Raw genomic sequence first — 19,323 nt, 5'->3', positions numbered from 1 at the left:
CTGCAGGAGCACTCACTGTGTATGCAGCGAGGAGGACGCCCTCAGAAACACCACCGCCGCTACAGCGGCTCTTCAGGACATCTGCGGAGCACCTCAGGGGCCAAAACGGAGCATGTGCTGGCTCATCTTGTGCTGTTTGAGAGCCAGTCTGCTGGAGCTGCAGCGCTACACAGCTATTTTGGTCGGCAGCTTGGCTCTGTCCCCCAATCTAGTGAGTTTTTAATCTGGGTTGCTGAGCAACTCTTTCCTTCAGGATGTATCAACCAGGCCAGCAGTTTTACTTCTCCGCCTCTCTCAGCATGTGTGGCATCAAAGTTTTCCCGATAATTCACAGCCCTTTATTGCTCCACCACAGATGCCTGTTTCTCATTTTCAGTCATTAATCTGGGTTGAATCAAGGGGTCTACTGGGAGGCCCCTTTCCAGCGCATGGATGCTGCCTTCAAGTTTAGTCAATTTGTTTTTAAGGACTTTTTCTTTCCTATTGTTTGACAGAGCCAGAAGGCCCTTACCACAAACTTAAACACTTCCAACCCTATGTTAATGTGGTGTGTGGTGCTCTGATTGAATCAGAAATATTTCCCAGTTGCATTGCCTAAGGGATCTATAAACATATGTTTGCACAAATGTAAGGGCGAGAGTCTCCATGTTGGAGCTGGTGCTAGCTGACACCCCCACACAACTCTGAAAATTAAGGGGCTGCGTCCAATAATGTACAGGCCAAATACGCTGTGTATATGGTGTTCTCACTAATTCTGAGGAGCACATCAATCTATCCAGATGGAGAAGTAGACCATAAACTGGTGAATGAGAGAAATATACCTTAGTCTCATGTTCGGGCATAGATGGTCTTAGTCATGAGTGGAACTCTATTAAGTCTCACCTGCATCAGAACGTATTAGCACACACTGTCCCAGGGATTTGGATTTCGCCGCCAGATAAACAACAGGATCACACAGTTGTACAACAGATACAGACACTGGTGGGTTGTCGATGTTTAATAACACATCTACATGTAGCCTGTGTGACAGATAAAGGTGGCTCGACAGACCAAGTTAAGGATCGGTGGAGTGCTGACTGTTCAGATGAACTGACTGTGTCAGAACGGATGAGGACATAGGTGTCCACCATAGCAGAATTTAAGCGAGGATGGTAACACTATTTACACAGAACCTACATGAGGCCCAAACAAATTTACTAAAAAATACCCTTCAACCTTTCAGTTTGCAGCAGATGCAAGCTTCCTTCTGTATCAAAATGTTCCTCTTGAGTGTGATGCCAAGAAGGAAGCGCTTCATAATGAAAACTCAAATGATGGCGCTCAGTATGATGTTGGCGAGGAGGTGGATTGCAATACATTGGGCGGCGTCTACAGCCCGAAGGAAAAGCCTGGAAAGCAGACTTAACAGAGTAGGCAACAGCAGACGAGCAACTTACCTGGGGCCAAATAACATACAAACTGCATCTCATTGGCTGATATTATTAGTTTAATGCATGCATAGCGAGTGGCTATTGCTCCGCTGGACTGCGGCTTCTGGTTGTTCGCAGCATGTGGTTGGCTGTCGGGTTCTGCACTCACCTCTTTTGGGGCAGCCAAGCCCCCCGCCACTGGCCGTGCATGGCCTTTGTGTCGTAAGTATGCCCTAATTTACGACTATCCCTGTCCAGTGCCCGCTTGTCCCATTTTACCGCTCACAGTCTTTAAGCATCCATCATAACCATGGCTGCCTGTTTCTCCAGAGTACCGTCTCTGCCCCAGCATACCCAGATCATTACTCCAGGAAGAATGAAAGTGATAGAAGAAAGACAACATGAAAAGAAAATCTGCTCTGCTCTCACAGTCCTGCAATAATGCACACATGCAGCATCCGGAGGACAGCACCGTTCCCTGGTAATGATCAACGGTGCAACTTTACCCAGCGAGACCAGTGCTCGGTGAACTTCTTTCATCAGGTTCCCACAAAGCTCCTTCTGCCTTCCTTGTAAAAGATTCCACTCCTCCTCTGAGAACCAGCAAGAAGCATCCCGGGAGGAAACCTGTGTCTGGAACAAAAAAAGGTTATGTTTCTATCTTGGCTGCTGCACTCAGTAGAATGTAGAAAACTGTGACCCTGCATTCATCCTAAATACATTGAACTTAATGTTAACTTCCCACCACATTCTGACCTTTTCCATTTTAATGAAAGCAGATAGACACTTAGGTATGTTTCTGAAAGTAAAAAAGGTGTGATGAGTAAACAGTAACATAGCGCTATGCAGGTGTCTATCGCGGGGTTTACTTCAAGAGACAAGCCTTCATCCTATTAAGGAACTCAAGAAGTGGGAAGGGGGCTCAGATGGGAGTAGCTAAGTCATTCTGGGCTTTAGTAGCAATGTGCAAGAATGCTCTGCATTTGGCTTTGTTTCTGTGTATGCGTGGGATTTGCGTGAGTAGGAGTCGGACAGAGTGGAGATGTCTGTATGGTTGGCAGAAGGTGATGCTACCTTTCAGGTAAGCATGAATAAGGTTGTGTAGTGCCTTGAAAGTATGTGTAAGGAGTCTGAAGTGAGGGCATATGTGTATAGGGAGCCAGTGGAGCTCCCTGAGATGCGGTGTATGCAGGTCCTGTGTGGCAGTTTAATGATCAGTCTTGTTGTTGAGTTCTAGATGGATTAAAGCCTTCTTGTTGGTTGTTTGGAGATTCTGGTGGTGAAGGTGTTTTCACAGTGTAGTTTGCTAGTGACGAGAGCATGGGTGGTGGTCTTCCTGGTGTGGTCAGGGAGCCACTTGTAGATCTTAATTACCATGTTCAGGGTGCAAGAGCATGACACTGTGACGTTACTGACTTGCCTCTTTATGTCCAGTTTGTTGTCTATGATGATCCAGACGTTCCTGGCCTAGTTGCTGGGTGAGGATGTAGGTCTCAGTTTGGTGGCCACGAGTTGGAATTAGAATGTAAGGTGCTGCAGCCGAAGATTACTACGTCTGTATTGTTGGTGCTGAGCATCAGATAGTTGGACTTCATCTATTCGTCAAGTAGGTGGTGATCGTGCTTCTTGTTGTGAGGGTTCTGTCTGAGAGGGAGATTATCAGTTGCAAGTCATCGGCATAGGAAAGAATGTTGATGTGTTCTCAGGTGATGTTGTCCAGCGGAATCATGTATGTGTTGAAAAGTATGGGGGTGAGAGAACAGCCTTGCACTACTCCACAAGTTACTTTGCAGGCGACTGAGGAATACAGTGCCAGCCTGACAGCTTGTGTTTTCTCAGTTAAGAAGAAGCAGATCTAGTGGAGGGTGAGTCCTTGGATGCTGATGTCATGCAGTGACTGATGAGGATAGGGTGTGAGATGGTGCTGAGAGCTGCTGGGAAATCCAGGAGGTGGAGGGATGCAGATTATCCTCTGTATGGGATCATGCAGATGTCGTCTGTGGCACCGATGAGTGATGTTTCCATGCTGTGGTTGGGCCTAAAACTGGATTGAGTGATGTCAAAGCATTGATGGTTGTTGAAGTGGTCAATGAAAAATAGATTGATTAGCTTCTCTGAGACTTTGGCCGGGTATGGTAGGATGGAGATGGGCCTGCAGTTGGAGAGTGTGGCTGGGTCTGCGGATGGCTGCTTGAGCGGGGGAGTGATGGTTTCCAAGTGTCCAGGATATCGGCTGAGTCGGTGGAGGCGCTGAGATTGGCAGCTAGAGCTTTGCTGCTAGGAAGGAGTCATTTTGTGAAAGTGGGGTCTCTGGGTTGGAGTCGGCGGTAGCCCAAGTGGACTGTCTTCAAGGTAGCAGTTGTTGAGTCTGGGTGATGGTGCTCAAGGCGATCAATGTTTTCTCCCCAGTCTCAGTGAGGAGTTGGGTGGCCTGGGTGAAGGGGTCTGGTTGTGGCCAACATTTCCATAGATGAAGGCAATATTGTTGCTAAAGAATTCAGAGAGTTTGTCACAGAGGTCTTGTGAGGGGATTACAGCTTGAGGCAGCTGGCAGGGCAGTGAACTCCTTGACAGTGGTGAAAATCTCCCTCCAGGCATTGATATGGTCTGTGAAAGTTGTACCTTTGTCTATTGGGATCAGCTAGTGTCTTCGTCTGTGGTGTCTTGGGTGAATCTCCACCTATGCTCAAGTTGCTTGCAGTGTCTCTTCTCATCCTCAGACCTTCTGTGTACAGGCTTACATTAGGTTGGGATCTTGCCGTTTCTGTTTAACAGAGCCCGAATATTGGCTCAGGAAGTTAACCATTTGCTAAATCTTCTGATGGCAGTAGGTAAGCTGCTGCCGTGGTCAAGTCGGGGTGTGATGAGTGCTGTGGTCCAGTCGGTTTCTGTTATTTTGTACCAGCTCCGGCGGACAGTTCCGATGAGGTGAGGTTTCAGGTGTTGTGGGACATAAATGCTGAAGCAAATGAGCCCATGGTCTGTCCAGGTCAACAGTACTGTCTTGTTGACTGGGATGTTGTGAAGGGAGCTGTAAATTGGGTCCAGGGGATGACCAGCAGCATAGGTCAGTCTGGTAATGTGCTGAGTGAGCCATGGGTTTCCAAGGGTCTCTAGGAGAGCTGTGGAGTGTGGGCCAGTGTGGGTTTCTAGCTGAAAGTTGAGATCTCCAAGGAGGATGAATTTGCTGACATTGATGATGTGGGGCGCATTGAAGTCTGTGAAGTTGCACGTGTAGTTGGAGCGGGGTCGGAGAGGTCTGCAGGGTTTGGGTTCCTCATAGGCTGAGGTTGGCTCTGGTGTGGAGCTTGAAAGTGAAATGTTCCATGTAGCTGGCGGTGGAGTTGGTGGTGGTGAAGCAGATGATTGTGTTCTTGAATAGGATGGTGACTCTGCCTCTGGGCTTGTTCTAGAGGTCCTGCCTAACAATCTTGTAGTTGTCAGCAATTGCTGTGGCAGGGTCTGGTGCAAAGGTTCAGTCAAGTTTCTTTGAGAAACAGAGCGTCTAGCGAATGTTCATGCAGTAAGTCCCAGCTCTCTGCTGCGTGATTAGTTAGTAAAGGAGTGTTGAGTCTGGTGTGATGGGATATCTTTGTGTTGTGTGGAAAGACTCGGTTATCATGACCCTACTCACATTGCAGGACATGCTCTGGATCCAATCTACACCACCAGTGACAGCATCACCTACAAGACCGCCTCACTGCTTACATGGAATGACCACTCCATCATAAACTTCTCAATCACTGAAGCGCAAGACAACGCACCCACAGGCATCAACCTACCCAGCCGGAGCTGCAACAAAGTAACAGCGGCAGACTGGCTCAACGTACTCAAAATGGACCAACCCAACACCACCAACAACCTCGATAAGAACATCTCCAACTTCAACAAATGGATCAAGAACTTTACAGACTCTCTTGGGCCCATCAAAAGCAAGAAACAAAGAAGAATCAACAAACAAGCCAGCTGGGATACAGAGGACCTCAGTGAATCTAAAAGCTACTGCAAGCAGCTAGAAAGAAAATGGAGAACCAAACATGAAGCCAACCTCAGCCTTAGATCGCACTAAGACGCACTATAAGGGCCCATTAAGATGATAACACCAACTTCTTGGCATCACCAAAAGAAGAGCACCAACCAAACTATTAGAGGCAAGCTCCAACCGCTGCAAGGAGATTTTTACATTTGTCAAAGAGTTCACCACCTCAGAGGCCACAGCCAACACCATCACTCCTTCACAGGAGCTTTGCAACACGTTATCAAACTTCTTCCACAGCAAAATAGAAAAGTTCTACAGCAGCTTCAAACGACAATCAGACCCCAAAGATCTGGTCACACACCTGACCACCACAAACTGAGACTAACATATGTATGAAAGGAAAATTCTCACCTAAAAAGGCACTGAAGTGATCACGAAAAACAGCACAATCTAGGGCACCTATGGACCCATGTCCCCACCACATCTACAACATGGGAGGACCACCAACCAGCAGTGCCCTCACTCACATCATCAAGACCTCCATCAAATCTGACACCTTCCCGGAAGTCTGGAAACATGCACCAGTCAATGCCCTTCTAACAAAATATATATATTGCCCAACCTAAGTGAGCTGAATAACGTCCATCCCATCTTCCCATCTCTCTGCTTCCTTACCCAGCCAAAGTGTCACTAGCCACCTCGAACACAACAACCTACTGGACCACACCCAATCAGAATTTCAAAGCAACATCACTCTTCATGGCCAAAGAAAACATCTGTGTTGAGGCCGCAGGACTCATCCTACTCGACCTTTCCGCAGTCTCTGATACAGTCTCCAACCACACCCATGTCAGAAGACACCACAAGATAGGCACCCAAGGACCGGCACTCAACTGGATATGATCCTTTCTCACAGAAGGAACACAATGATTCAGATTACCACTGTGTACATCGGAATCCAAGGAGCTGATCTGCGCAGTCCCTCTGGGTTCCTCACTCAGCCCAACCCTGTTCAACACCTACATGACCCAGTCACCAACATCATCAGATCCAAAGGCATCAGCATCATATCCTATGCCAATGACACCCAACATATCCTATCCTCTCCCTGACAAACAAGTCCACCATCACCAGAACCCACTTCTCCAACTACATGAACAATATAGCAGACTGGATGAGATCTAACTGCCTGAAGCTCAACTCTGACATGGCGGAAGTGCTGATCGTTGGTCGCAAGAACTCTCAATGGGACTCTAGGTGGTGGTCTTCAGAGTTTGGACCAACTCCCACTTCAACTGACCAAGCTGGAAACCTAGGAATCATCCTGGATGACAAGCTTAACATGACAGCGCAGACCAATGAAGTCAGCTCCTCCCGCTTCCACATTCTTCTCATACTCCGCAAGATATTCAAATGGCTACCTCTGAACACCAGACGCACGATGACGCAAGCCGTAATCACTAGCCGATTAGACTACGGCAATGCACTCTATGCCAGGATCTCTAACCGCTTCCTATACTGCCTCCAGAACACAACAGCAAGACGTATCCTTGACATCCCACACACACATCTCACCACACCTCAGAGAGCTTGCTCCCCATTCACAAACGCAGCCAATTCAAACTCCTCATGCATGCACACAAAGCGCTGCACAACACCTGACCTGCATAACTGAACAAAAGCCTGCACTTCCACCAAACCACCAACCCACAAGACATCTGCGCTCAGCCACACTGTCACTTGCACACACACCCTTGCTTTCACAAGAGCAGAGGGGGAAGTCGAGCATTCTCCTTCACTACTCTCTAGACCTTGAACCTTGAACAAACTTCCCTCCTCCACACTTCTTGAATTCTGCAAGATGCTGAAGACCTGGCTCTTCAACTAGTTTCTGCGGAGTCAGACACCAAAGAATTTGGTCTCACACCTACATGCCTGCTCCAGCACCTGGATACCCTTATGGATGATTATCTGAGCCATACAAATCTGCATAACGGAGAAAGTAGCGATGAACTAAGACAACTGCTCCTCAAAGCATAAAACGTGCTCCTTCAGCAACACTTACACACCCGATGGAAGACAACCTGTATCGGAGACTGGCTTTTATTATAATTACTCGCTCACTGACACCATCAGGTGCCTGGGGATCCATTCATGCTGCTCTCCCAATCAGCCTAGCTCCCACATAGGTACGGAAGTGGTCTCCAAGCCCAGAAGGGAGAATAACAATGCCTACACTTGTGGAAGTCGATGTCCGGCAAAGACTTCACAATTCCCTGCCTTACATCTGCAGGAAAGGAAAAAAAACACAGGAAGTGCTGAGGGAACTGTACTTTTATTGTAGTCTCTAGTTCTGTGACGCCGCGAAGACCGGCGGCGTCCCACTTGTGGACCGCAGTCGGATCGGCGGTCTGTGTTTCCAGCAGCTGCTCCTGCCGTGGGCCGCTATTCGGGTTGCGACCTGTTTTGTGGGCCGCAGCGCAACCTGAAACTTTCGCTTTGGGCTCTGTTTCACGCTGCGCCCACCTTTTACCTTCCTAGTTTTACTCACCTGTTTCTTACTGTTTTTCTTCTTTTTTCTCTTTTTCTTTTTAGTTTCTACTTGGCCATATTTTCTCTTTCCCATGAGTCTGTGTTTCCTTCCCTGATTGCCTTGCTCCCTACTTTTTATACTATGGCTATTATTCCATTTACTTCAATGTGGCTTTCCCCAATCCAAGATGGTGTCTTCATTACTTCCTGTAAGTCACTTCCTGTTTGTCAGTACATAAGCACAGTTGGTCTTCTGTTCCTTGTGCTGCAAACATTTCTGTTCCGGTTGTGCTCCTCACGCCTGTATCCTGTGATTTTGGACTGCACCTGTTTTTTCCTGTCTGCAGTTCTTGTTCCAGACTTTTTTGCCTCATTTTTTTATTTTATTTTTATCTTTTTCAGGAGCTCCTTGATCTGAGGTTTTTCCCAAGTTGGGTTTTTTCCTCTGGGACTCCTTGTGGAGGTTACGGCCTGCTTGGTGTTCTATTATCAGCAGCACTGTGGCTAATGGAAAGGGTCGCCCCCTACCTTGGTCAATCCATAACAAGCAAGAAACCTGGTGGTGCCCAGAGACTGGCAGATTACAGCGGTAAGAAACGTTCAGGTTGTGACAAGCTCAGAGTGGGTAGGGGTAGCATTTCCTCTTTTGTTTCCTTCCTGGGATTAGATAGCCACCTCCTAGGTCAAGGAGAGAGTCAAGGACTAGGGACCTAGAGGAAATGGGGGAGAGCCACCTATAAGGCCCCAGTTCCCAGCCTCAAATGTTTAAAAAACTAGCCTCCTGCCATTCACCTCCACTCCCTTCTATGCCCCTCCCCGCCCTCCCCTCTGAGCCTCTGCTCTCAATTGGAGCAGAGAGCTGGCACTGCACTGACAGGCTCTCTGAAAGCACAGACAGAGAAGCTTGGAACGCCTCTCCCTGGCTGCAGAGATATCAGTGTTTTCTCTGGTCCCAGTGCTGAATGAAGGTATCATAGAGGGTTAAAAGTCTCCTGCACAGCACATTATGTAACAAGAGATGACAGATGTGTATTTCCTGTGAATGGGGAGTGGGTCACTGCTTTCAACACTGAGATCCTTCTGTTACTTGCAGTTCATAGATTGTAAGTCACAGTACACCCTGTACATTGATTTACACTCATGATTTATTGTCTCTACATAATTAGTACGTGTGATATAAGCGCTCTTACACCCTCCATTGGGATGAGAAGCGCTACTGAAGAAATAAAACAAAATAGTGGTATTTAAATCATAACTTGTGTGAATACTGGGAGGATCAACACATCCGAAGTTCTTACGGTGCTGTACGTGTCCTACATGCAGGGGCTGATCAAAGCCAAAAACATCCCTCACAAGCACCTGTGAGGAGACAAGCTGTGCGCCGTTGTTTCCTCCATTGCTTTTAGGTGAGAGGGTCGCGATAGCTCCCAGCCAGGATACTTCAAACAAGCAGCGGCACAGCCGACGGGTCTCGCCTGTACAAGAGCTATTGGTTTTAGCATTGTCTTTCTGCCCTGTTGTACATCAGTGTGGCTTCTGTTCAACATGGCTAAAAGGTAGTGGCATGGAGTGTTGTGGAGTGGGGAAGGAAAGTGTTAGTAGGGAGGACTACATTGTTGAAGAGTTGAGGGGAGGAGAGTAGAGTTCAGTGGTTCAGTGGTTCAGTGGCAGAGAGTGTTATGGAGTGGCGTGGGGTGGAATGGCTTCGAGTGGATTGAGGTAGTGGGCCGGATTGGAGTAGAGTGGGTGGTTTGGATTGGAGTAGAGTGGGTTGGATTGGATAGGAGTAGAGGGGTGGTTTGATTGGAGTGGGGTGGATTGAAATAGGGTGAGGTGGATTGGAGTAAACGGATAAGACTGGACGGGATGGGTGGATTGGACTGAAGTGATGGGACTAGGTTGGGTTGGATTGTGGTGATTTTTAGTGGGGTGAATTGGAGTGGGGTGGATTACACTGGAGTGGGCTGGATTGGATTGGAGTAGAGTGGGTTGGATAGGAGTAGAGTGGGGTGGGTTGGAGTGGATTGATTGAAGTGGGGTGGATTGAAATGGAGTGAGGTGGATTGGAGTAAAGGGATAAGACTGGACGGGATGGGTGAATTGGACTGAAGTGACAGGACTAGGTTGAGTGGATTGGGGTGATTTTGAATGGGGTGAATTGGAGTGGGGTGGATTACACTGGAGTGGGGTGAGTTGGAGTAGAGTGGGGTGGATTGGAATGCAGTGGATGGATTGGAGTGGGGTGGATTGGATGGATTGGAGTGCACACTACCACGAGCAATGAGCACCTCACGCCATTGTTCCTTGTTGTTGGGCCGGGCGACATGGGCAGCGTTTGCACTGTACTTACCACATAGCACTGCCCCGATGCAACGCTGCATGGGGTTAGGAGCGGGATCGCATTGGCAACACAAACACAGGCATATCTTGTGATGCCTGGCAGACAGTACGAGGGAGGAGGAGGCCATGCACGTACTGGCTGCAGTTAGTGATAGGCTCCGGCTCAGAGAAGATCAGCCCTAGAGTAAAGTCGCCACTCAGGCTTGGATTGGGATGGCAGGCAGTGGGGCACTGGGTGATGAGCCGGTGCCTCAGGGTCACCTGTGGGCCGGTTTTCCCTGTCAGACCATTGTAATATGGCACCAGCATCATGGACACTTCCCTGCCATGCTGTCAAACTAAGGCTGAGATCCAGGTGTTGCTCTGGCCCTTAGGCAGGGCCACTGGAATTATGCGGCAAGGGAGGGCCAAATTATGCAGGAGGGTTGAGTAAATTATGCAACAAAAAAGGCAAATTATGCGGCATAATGCAGCACATTTTGCATAGTATTACTTCATAATTTGTCATTTTCAAACCTGTTAACATTGTTTTGCCATTGTTGTCTCTCATTAGTACCAGTGTAACACCCAAATATAGCAATATAGTAACAAAAATGTAACTGCAAATGGCCTTCCACTGAGCGTCAATGCATGCGCTGCATTTTTAGTAACTTTTGAACGGTTTGAGCTGGAAACAATTTCTTTTGTTAAAATCTGCAGAATATGTAGCAGATGATGGATTATGTGGCAAATTTGTCAAATCTGAAATTATGCAAAAATCCCTGCAGCCACACCATTGCATATTTTCATTGGCCCTGCCCTTAGGGCATTCTCACCTCGGCCCCCTGCACAGTGAGGCCTGGCTCAGTAGCAGTGTCATCCCTCGCTGGGCTATTACTTTCAGGCCATGGTGGGCGTTGGGAGGGTGGGAGTTTGCAGGGTCCTTGCTGGGGGTCCATTCTCACCTAAGCCCACAGAGCAGCAGCAGGATTGTGCTTTTCTTGAGCCCTCCGCTGGCTGAGGCCTGGCAGCGGAGTGCTCAGGAACAGATCCACAGGCACCTGATGGTCCGTCTGGTGTTCAGAGGTAGCCATTTGGATATCTTGCGGAGTATGAGAAGAATGTGGAAGCAGGAGAAGCTGACTGCATTGGTCTGCGCTGTCATGTTGAGCTTCTCATCCAGGATGAGTCCTAGGTTTCTGGCATGGTCAGTCAGAGTGGGAGTTGGTCCAATCTCTGAACACCACCTGGAGTCACATGGATAGTTCTTGTTTCCAAAGATTAGCACTTCTGTCTTGTTGGAGTTGAGGTTCAGGCAGTTAGATCTCATCCAGTCTGCTACGTTGATTACGCAGTTGGAGAGAAGTTGGTTCTGGCGATGGTGGACTTGTCTGTCAGAGAGAGAATAAGTTGTGTGTCATTGGCATAGGATGATGGTGATGCCTTTGTATCTGATGATGTTGGTGACGGGTTCATGTAGATGGTGAACAGAGTTGGGCTGAGTGAAGAACCCTGAGAGACTGCGCACATCAGCTCCTTGGATTCCAGTGTATACAGTGGTAGTCTGAATCGTTGTGTTCCTTCTGTGATAAAGGATCCAATCTATTTGAGGGCTGGTCCTTGGAAGCCTGTCTTGTGGTGTCTTCTGACACTGGTGTAGTTGGAGACTGTATCGAAGACTGCTGGGAGGTCGGGTAGGATGAGGGCTGCAGCTTCTCCTTGGTCCAGTATAGCGCAGATGTTGTTTATTGCCACAATGAGTGCCGTTGCCTCAAAATCCTGATTGGGTGTGGTCCAGTAGGTTGTTATGTTTGAGGTGACTGGTGACACTTTGCTTGGGTAAGGAAGTAGAGAGATGGGACGAACGTTGTTCAGCTCACTGAGGTTGGACGATATATAGATCTATATATATATATCTATTATAGTTTTTAGGAGGGCATTGACTGGTGCATGTTTCCAGACTTCCGGGAAGGTGTCAGATTTGATGGAGGTCTTGATGATGTGAGTGAGGGCTCTGCTGATTGGTGATCCCCCCATGTTGTAGATGTGGTGGGGACATGGGTCCGTAGGTGCCACGGAGTGTGCTGGGTTCATGATTGCTGCAGTGCCTTCTTCGGTTACAGTTTTCCATTTAGTCAGGTGTTCGTATCGGTTTGTGGTGGTCAGGTGTGTGATCAGATTTTGGGGGCGGATTATTGTCGAAGTTGCTGTAGAACTTTTCTATTTTGCTGTGGAAGAAGTTTGATAACTTGTCACAGAGATCCTGTGAATGAGTGATGGTGTTGGCTGTGGCCTCTGAAGTGGTGAACTCTTTGACAATTGTAAAAATCTCCTTGCAGCTGTTGGTGCTCGCCTCTAATAGTTTGGTTAGTACCCTTCATTCAGCGATTCCTAGAAGTTGGTGTTAGTGTCTTAGTGAAGGCGGTTCTGGCATTGGCATCATGGTTGGATCTCTATTTTCTTTATAGCTGCTTGCAGTAGCTTTTAGGTTCTCTGAGGTCCTCTGTATACCAGTTGGCTTGTTTGTCGTCTCTTCTTTATTTGATGCTTTTGATGGGCATAAGAAAGTCTGCAAAGTTAATGATCCATTTGTTAAAGTTGGTGATATTGTTGTCGATGGTGGGCGTTGGGAGGGTGGGAGTTTGCAGGGTCCTTGCTGGTGGTCCATTCTCACCTAAGCCCACAGAGCAGCAGCAGGTTTGTGCTTTTCTTGAGCCCTCCGCTGGCTGAGGCCTGGCAGCAGAGGGCTCAGGAACAGATCCACAGGCACCTGATGGTGCATCTGGTGTTCAGAGGTAGCCATTTGGATATCTTGCGGAGTATGAGAAGAATGTGGAAGCAGGAGAAGCTGACTGCATTGAGTTGGTCCATTTTAAAGGTGTTAAGCCAGTCTGCCGCTGTTACTTTGTTCCAAGTCCGACTGGGTAGGTTGATGCTTGTGGGTGCGTTATCTTGCACTGCGGTAATTTACAAGTTTATGATGGAGTGGGCATTCCATGTCAGCAGTGAGATGGAGTTTTAGGTGATCCTGTCACTGGTGGTGAAGATTGGATCCAGGTGATGTCCTGCAGTGTGAGTAGGGTTATGATACCTGAGTCTCTCCACTCAAACAAAGCTATCCCATGACACCAGCCTCAACACTCCTTCCCTCACCAAGCATGCTACAGAAATCTGGAACCTACTGCATGAATATTCACTGGACATTCTGTTTTTCAAAGAAACTTGATTGAACCTTCGCAACAGACACTGCCACAGCAATTGCAGACATATACAAGATTGTTAGGCAGGACCTCCGGAACAAGCCCGGAGGCAGATTCGCCATCCTACTCAAGGACACAATCATCTGCTTTACCACCAGGGACTCCACCGCCAGCTACATGGAACTCACTTTCAAGCTCCACACCACAGCCCACTTCAGCCTATGAGGAATCCAAACCCTGCAGACTTCTGTGGCCCTGCTCCAACTACACTTCACAGACTTCAATACACCCCGCATCATCGATGCCAGCACCTTCATCCTCCTAGGTGATCTGAACTTTTACCTAGAGGCCCATGCTGACCCACACTCCATGGCTTTCCTAGAAACCCTCGGAAACCCAGGGCTCACTCAGCACATTACCAGACTGACCTATGTTGCTGGTCATCTTGTGTCCCAATTTACACCTCCCTCCACAGCATCACAGTCAATAAAACAGTACTATTGACCTGGACAGACAATTGGCTTATCAGCTTCAGCATTCATGTCCCACATCTCGCATCATCGGAACTGCCCACTGGAGCTGGAACAAAATCACAGAAACCGACTGGACCAGCGTACTCAGATCTTAGGCTGACAAGAGACACTGCAAGCAACTGGAGCATAGGTGGAGATTCACCCAAGAGACCACAGACAAATACACTAGTTGATCCCAATAGAAAAAAGTACAACTATCACAGACCATATCAATGCCTGCTGGAAGATTATCACCACTGTCAAGGAGTTCACTGCTCTGTCAGCTCCCTCCCACTGTAATCCCCTCACTAGACCTCTGTGACAAACTCTCTGAATTTGCCACAACAACATTGCCTTCATCTGTGGAAACCTTGGCCGCAACCAGACCCCATCACCCAGGCCACTCAACTCCTCACTGGGAAGCACACCCTGACCTCCTGGAGCACCATCACTCAGACTCAACAAATGCTACCTTCAAGACAGTCCACTCAGGCTCCCCCTGACTCCTACCTAGAGACCACACTTTCACCAAATGACTCCCTCCTATAAGCAAAGCTTTAACTATCAACCTCAATGGCTCCACCGACTCAGCCGATATCCTGGACACTTGGAAACCATCACTCTCCTGCTCAAGCAGCCATCCGCAGACCCAGCCACACTGTCCAACTAACTACAGGCCCATCTCCATTCTACCATACCTGGCCAACGTCTCAGAGAAGCTAATCAACCTATTCCTCACCAACCACTTCAACAACCATCAACACTTTGGCATCACTCAATCTAGTTTTAGGCCCAGCCACAGCATGGAAGCGTCACTCATGGGTGCCACAGACAACATCTGCATGATCCCACACAGAGTAGAATCTATATCCCTCATCCTCCTGGATCTCTCAGCAGCTGTCAGCACCATCTCACACCCTAGCCTCATCAGGCACCTGCATAACATCAGCATCCAAGGACCCCCCCCTCCACTGGATCTGCTCCTCCTTAACCGAGAAAACACAAGCTGTCAGCCTGGCACTGTATTCCTAGGTAACCTCCAAAGTAATTTGTGGAGTAGCACAAGGCTGTTCTCTCAGCCCCATGCTTTTCAACGTATACATGGTTCTGCTGGACAACATCACCTGAGAACACAACATCAACATCCTCTCCTACGCTGATGACTTGCAACTGATAATTTCCCTCTCAGACAGGCCCCCCAACACAAGAAGCAAGATCACCACCTGCATGACGAATGGATGAAGTCTAACTATCTGAAGCTCAACACCAACAGTTCAGGCGTAGTAGTGTTCGGCTGCAGCACCTTACCTGGGAATTCTAACTTGTGGCTGCCGAACTAGAGCCTACATCCTCACTCAGCAGCTATGCCAGGAACCTTTGGATCATCAAAGACAACAAACTGGATATAAAGAGGCAAGTGAAGGACGTCACAGCATCGTGCTACTGCACCCTGAAAATAGTAATGAAGATCTACAAGTGGCTCCCCAACCATACCATGAAGACCGTCACCCATGCTCTCATCACCAGCAAACTGTGAAACACCCTCACTGCCGTAATTTTCAAACAATGAACTGGAAGGTTTTAATCCATCCAGAACTCAGCAGAAAGACTGATAATCAAACTCCCACACACACACCACACCTCAGGGAGCTCCACTGGCCTCCTATAAACATATGCCATCACTTCAGACTCCTTAGACATACATTCAAGGCACTACACAACCTTATTCCTCCTTACCTAAACAGTAGCATCACCTTCGGCCAAACACACAGATATCTCTGCTGTGTCGACTGCTACTCACACACATCCCACGCATTCACAGAAGCAAAGCCAAAGGCCGAGCGTTCTCACATATTTGCTACTAAAGCCTTAATGATTTAGCTCCTCACATCTGAGCCTCATTCTCACTTCTTGAGTTACGTAATAGGCTGAAGGCTTGTATCTTGAAGTAAACTCCTCTAACGACAGATTTCGCTCCAGCAGGAGCATAGTGCTAGGACACCCTCACGATTGATAGCACAATCACAAATGCTTGTAACATAACCTGATCAGACTCATCCTGATGGAATTACATTGGCTCCACTTGCCGGGCCACAACATCTTCAAACCGGATGCATCATTTACAAAGCCATCATGAATAACACCTCTGCTTATTTTGCAGACAAGCTCACCGTCACTGTTGTTTTCAGCACACCCACAGCCTGTACATCATCAGGCTGGAGACTAAGAAGTGTGAAAAAGCAAAGCCAAGGAAGCAGGCCTTTGCCATCTCTACACCAAGGATGTTGAACAACATTCATGTATCCATCAGGACCGGTCAAAGGCTGCTCCAATTTAGGAAAGAGTTGAGGACAAAGCTTTTTAAGGAACACTACATCACAGTATAGTAACAAGCCACAACCCAGCCACATCTCTAATCACTTGTTGATCGTTGGCTTGTCTTTGACACAGTACAGCCCGCCGGAGCCTTTTGGTCCTATACAAATATCACATACATACAAATGTACGCACAGGCGTGCATACAAAAATATACCCAGATAAATAGCAGGCGATTTTCTTTATTAATTTCCTACAGATTTCATATGCAAAATTTAACGGAGCAAAACTTTATCGCCTCCTATATTGACTGCATGGAATAAACACCTCATTGTTTATAGTTACGATCCCTGTGCAAATCAGTGTTTGTGAGGGGATTGTCCTTTAACGACCCACTTGTAATCAGGCCCTGAGTCTTAAAATGTAGTATTTAATCTATTTCTTTATATTTAAAGTGGTCTTCAGCCCCTCCCCGTCAGTTTACTCATTACATGTTTTTAACTTTAAGAAACAGATCTAAGTGTCTCAGTCTCTGCTTTCATTAAATGTGAAGAGGACAGAATGTGGTGGGAAGTTAACATTAAGTTCAATGTAATTAAGATGGATGCAGGGTCACAGTTTTCTTGATTTCACTGAGTGCAGCAGACGAGATAGAAACGTCAAGGTTTTTGTTCCAGACACAGGTTCCCTCCTGGGATGCTTCTTGCTGTTTCTCAGAGGAGGAGTGGAATCTTTTACAAGAATGGCAGAAGGAGCTTTGTGGGAACCTGATGAAAGAAATTCACCGAGCACTGGTCTCGCTGGGTAAAGTTGCACTATTGACCAGTACCAAGAAACGTTGTTGTTTTCCGGATGCTGCATGTGTGCATTATTGCAGAATTGTGGGAGCAAATTTTCTTTTGATGTTCTATCATTTTTTCTATCTCTTCCATTCTTCCAGGAGTAATGATCTGGGTATGTTGAGGTGGAGTGGGTACTCCAGAAAAATAGACAGCCATGGTTATGATGGATGCTTAAAGATTATAAGTGGTAAAATGGGAAAAGCGGCCACTGGACAGGGACAGACTTAAATTAGGGCATACTTACGACACAAAGGCTGTGCACGGTGGGTGGTGGTGGTGGGGGGTGTTGGCTGCCCGGAAAGAGGGGTGCAGAACCCGGCAGCCAACCACATGCTGCGAACAGCCAAAGTGCGGCCGGGCATTAGCCGCTCGCGGAGAGCTGGGCGTAGGACCTTCCTGTCTATGCATTAAACTAATAATATTAGCGAATGAGATGTAGTTTGTATGTTATCTGGACGAGTAAGTTGCTCATCTGCTATTGCCTACTGTATTAAGTCTGCTTTCCAGGCTTTTCCGTCGGGCTATAGACGCCACCCAATGTATTGCAATCCATCTCCCCGCCAACATCATACTGAGCGTCATCCTTCGGGTCTTCATTTAAGAAGCGTTTCCTTCTTGTCATCATGCTAAAGAGGAACATTTTGATAGAGACGGAAGCTTGCATCTGCTGCAAACTGCAGGGCTGGCGGGGTATTTCTTAGTCCATTTGTTTGGACTCATGTAGGTTCTGTGTAAATAGTGAAACCATACTTGCTTGAATTTTGCCATGGGGGATACCAACTTGACTTTTTCACATGCCCTCATTTATTCGGACACAGTCAATTGATCTGAACAGTTAGCACTGCATCGGTCCTTAGCCTGATCTGTCGTGCCACCTTTATCTGTCACTAAGGCCGCATGTAAATGTGTAAGTCAGCCCTGCCAAGTACCAGGCATCAAGGATTAAACTAATGTATTGTAGTGCTGGTGTCCGCATGACTCTGCCAGTCCCAGTATCTCTTGTAAGACTCTGTGTTCCTATTCTTTATCTGGGGGCGAAATCCAAATCCCTGGGGCAATGCGTGCTAATACGTTCTGATGCAAGTGAGACTAAATAAAGTTCCACTCATGAATGGGAGCATCTATGCCACAAACATGAACCAGACGCAGGTTTTCAAGTCTCAGGCCTGCTGTTGTCACAGGACACGCAATTTACAGTGCTGCTACGAGGGGATTATAATTGTGTCATTAACTGCAGCAGCCACGTCCTAACACCTCTAGAAACCAGTATTATATAAACACAAGGCAGCAGGCTATATTTCCATGCACCTAACCCCTATCACCTAACATGTACTAGAGATTCAATAGAAATCAACAAGTTGAATTCCAATTCATAGTAGCAATCCAATTGAAACCCTCTCTTTATTCTTCATTTTCTTTTTGAAATAGGCACATATTCATAGCAGACACAGCCAACGGGTTTCGTCCATACAACGGTTTTCGTCCATTACAGGGCTGTAATACCATGGATATAGATTTCTTACAATACAAACATATATACATACAACAACTTAAAGACATGTCTGTCTTTTTTTGCTTTCCTTGTCTTTTTTGTACTCTTAATAGGCATTGTGTAAATTATCTATATGGTGTTTCAAGTGTGTGTATGTATATAACTTTAAGTTGTTGTATATATATTTATGTTTGTATTGTAAGAAATCTATATCTATTGTAATACAGCCCTGAAGAAGTCCTGTTTTATAAATGAAACACGTTGGCTGTTTCTGCTATGAATATGTGTCTATTTCAAAAAGAAAAAGAAGAATAAAGAGAAGATTTAAAATGGATTGATACTATGAATTGGAATTTTTAACTTGTTTAGCGTGGTGCACCGTTGAGAAATTATTTATTTACAGTACCTCTAGAAACCAGGTTGCTAAAAAGGGGATGAGTTCCAGATACACAAAGAGCTCTTGCAGTTCTTTAGTAAAATACGCCTCCATTTCTTCTTCACAGACAGAAATGAGATCGACACCAGGGAATTGCAACCAAATATGAACTTGAGAAATAAATCCACATTCAACCCGCCCTCTCACATGATCCCCAAACGAGGTATTGACTTTGAAGAGGCAGTACTGAAAGATTTTGAGAGGAACAAGAAAATGGCCATACCCCTATTTTACAATCTCTCTTAACTGGAACAGTCATCCATTAACACTCTCAGCACGGACACTA

At 47.0% G+C, this 19,323-nt stretch overlaps 1 protein-coding gene across 1 annotated transcript in view; it reads right to left on the bottom strand.

Annotated features, from left to right (window-relative positions):
- LOC138287261 (zinc finger protein 1-like) overlaps positions 1–2,101 on the bottom strand; it is a 94,960-nt gene extending 92,859 nt beyond the window's left edge. Inside the window, exon 1 of the transcript XR_011202182.1 lies at positions 1,916–2,101. The gene's annotated coding sequence lies outside the window, so the exon portion shown is untranslated. The remainder of the gene's footprint in view (positions 1–1,915) is intronic.
- Between the last annotated feature and the right edge of the window lie 17,222 nt (positions 2,102–19,323).

The sequence above is a fragment of the Pleurodeles waltl genome, chromosome 4_1, assembly GCF_031143425.1.
Source record: "Pleurodeles waltl isolate 20211129_DDA chromosome 4_1, aPleWal1.hap1.20221129, whole genome shotgun sequence".
Taxonomy (NCBI): Eukaryota; Metazoa; Chordata; class Amphibia; order Caudata; family Salamandridae; genus Pleurodeles; species Pleurodeles waltl.
This window is presented reverse-complemented; position numbering and strand designations above follow the sequence as displayed.